Source organism: Pinus tabuliformis, chromosome 7 (genome assembly GCF_031772625.1).
Source record: "Pinus tabuliformis cultivar Carrire ecotype Pingquan chromosome 7, CPIR1, whole genome shotgun sequence".
Lineage (NCBI taxonomy): Eukaryota > Viridiplantae > Streptophyta > Pinopsida > Pinales > Pinaceae > Pinus > Pinus tabuliformis.
The window spans coordinates 1,766,078,761-1,766,081,587 of NC_142293.1; positions in this window are offsets into that span (position 1 = coordinate 1,766,078,761).

A 2,827-nucleotide genomic window follows, 5' to 3' on the forward strand; every position below is an offset into this window, starting at 1 on the left:
TGAATTCTGCAAATCAGTTGTAAACCTGCTCAAAACATCACCAAATGGATTAAAAATATATGTTTCATAGGAAAAAATAAGCAAATACTAATGTTTAGTTGATTAATTAACATGAAATAAACATAAAACAAGTTTTTACCATATCATTTTTACCATTTGGAACTTACCATCAAGTTTTGTGCTTTGAGCTCAGTTTTTACCTCAAACTTCACTAGCTGATTGCGAAAGATTCCGTGGACCGTTTCTCAAGCCGTCCGGACTAGGTAGGAACCAAACCTCTCTACTTTCTTTTCAATCCATTATTTTGTCATTTCATGCAAGTTTTAGGGTTTTTTGGGGTCCCTGGGGTTTCATGTTTTTTCCCTGGGATTATCGCAGGCTTTCAAAAATTGTGCTGAAGAGCACATGGATAGAATGTTGCATGCTTTGCAATGCACTATCTCTGTCTCTAGGCTGGGCTGAGCGCATTTCCCAAGTTTGTTTTAGTTGTTTGCTCCAAAATTTGCCTTGGTTTTTGCATGGAAAGGATCCTAATTTAGCTTATGATTGTGTTTCAGGATTTCATCATATCAGAATGTCAATTACATGGTGAGAAAGAGAGCATGAAGAACAAGACATGGTTGCCCTTAATAGCCCGGGTATAGTTGAGGCCCTCAAGAATTGCAGGTTACTCAAATACTTTAAGTTGTCTGGAATGAGGCAACAAATAGAACTATTGCAGTTCTTTGTTCATGCATGGGATCCGATAGATTAGACATTTCACATTAGGGACAAGATGGTCCCTATTACTATTGAGGATATTTACTTTCTTATTGGACTATTAAGGCGAGGTGCCCCCATCTCACTTTATGGATTTGCCCGTGGAGGTGAATTGTGAGAGATTACATCAAATAGTTTTGTCGGCCAGGTACATAGCCTAGCAGGGATGGGAAAATAAACATCAGGGATGTAAGTGATTTGCCTTTAAGAATGATCCTCTTTATGATCACAAAATTGGCTGGCAATGTGACACTACATTTGGCGAACATATATTATATGCAGTATGCAATGGAGTGTCTAGAGCCAAAATTTTTCAACTGGTGCGAGGCTGTACTTTCACTGCTGAAAGAACAACTGACTAAGGTAAAAAGCGGTAAGACAAATAATTTTTGCTATGGTTCGATCTTGATTGCTTTTTCCTTAGAGAAAATCCCATTGATGCAACCAAAACATGTATCACTGGGTGTCGTTGGTCCTAGAGATCCACGTATGCAGAGGTGGGTTGAATTGATGGCTCGACATGCTGGTAAGTCAATAATAATTTTCTCCCTTGCATTTTTCAGCTGGCTTGAGCGACAACATGTTGTTATCGAGAAGCATCCATACTCAGGGATGGATTATCGTGGAGATCCAGATTTGATTCTACCAGTTGGAGCACAATGGGGTGCTATGGGTAAGTTGTTTGACCAAAGTGTTTTTGATTTTTCAAGTTTCTACATGTTTTTTGTGTTTTTTAATGTTTCCAAGACTAAACTAAAGATACTCTTATGCATACAGACGTGGGTACTGTTTGACCTGTGGTACGCTAACAGGTTGCAGGTGGGCCAACGTAGAGAAACATCAAGAGAGCAGTTCTCTAGGACTTCGATTTGGCCAAGACCTTAGCAGAGTTGCAGGATCACATAGAGGGATTAACCCTTGGCATTCCAGATATCTAGATTGAGGAGTTACCTATGAGGTTGCGGCGCCACACTATTGGTGTTCCTAACTGTTGGGCTAGGCTTTTGTGCATGATAGCACAGGCTGTGACCTGTTACCATGAGCACCACTAGATCTACTTAGGATATTTTGTATGCATTTTTGAGTTTTCGGGTTAGATGACCAAATGTGTCTTAGGCACAAATTTTGTAAAAACTTTTAAAACACCTATCTATTTTACTTTTAGAGTTTTTATGGTTATATGAAATCCTATTCAACTGATGATGTGAATTGAAAATATTACTTTTACATATGTCGCAAATGTCTATTTAACACATAATTCGCTAGAGAATCAATTAATGTGTTAAGATTTCTGGAAATATGTTGATATTGAATGTGTTCAAAACATCTTTCCAAAATACAAACTCTAAGGAACATATGAAAAAGTTTTGGATTTCGGACAACATTAATGTTTGTTAGTTGTAGTATAACAAGTTGCGAGTCCAGCCTAATGATGATTTAATGAATGCCAAGTGAAATGGCATAAGAGAGTAGTTCAATCAACATGCTATACTCAACGATATTGTTTGTCGATCAACCGATACAAATCCCTTGAAAACTCATTAACTCGCCACTTGGAGCGAAAATGGCCCATGCTGCGGAAGACAAATTCTGCGTACTACGACTAGCACCATCGGCATAACCAACAAAATGTTCTAAAGACTCTGACATCTACAACAAATGCAAAGCGGATTACTAACCAAATAAAAATCTCTAAAACACACACACACACACATGCAATGAAATCATATATACAATGAGTTTTACTACACTTAATCAAGCATAGTAACGTTCGAGGTACAACCCGTTTCGGGGCTGCGGCAATGGAATCCCATCATATCTACTAACTCGTAGGCTCCTTTTTCTAGAACATGCTTAACAACATAAGGATCCATCCACATTGGTTCAAATTTCCCTGCTCCAAGTTTATCAGCTTCCTGATCGTAAAGCAAGACCAGGTCTCCTTTTGGGAAGATACGAGGCTTGACATTCCTATCATATTGTGCCTTAATATGTTTCTTATGCGCTTAGTTAGCCAATGCGGCATCACGAAGGGTTTCATCCAGATGGATTAATTACAAGAAATGTG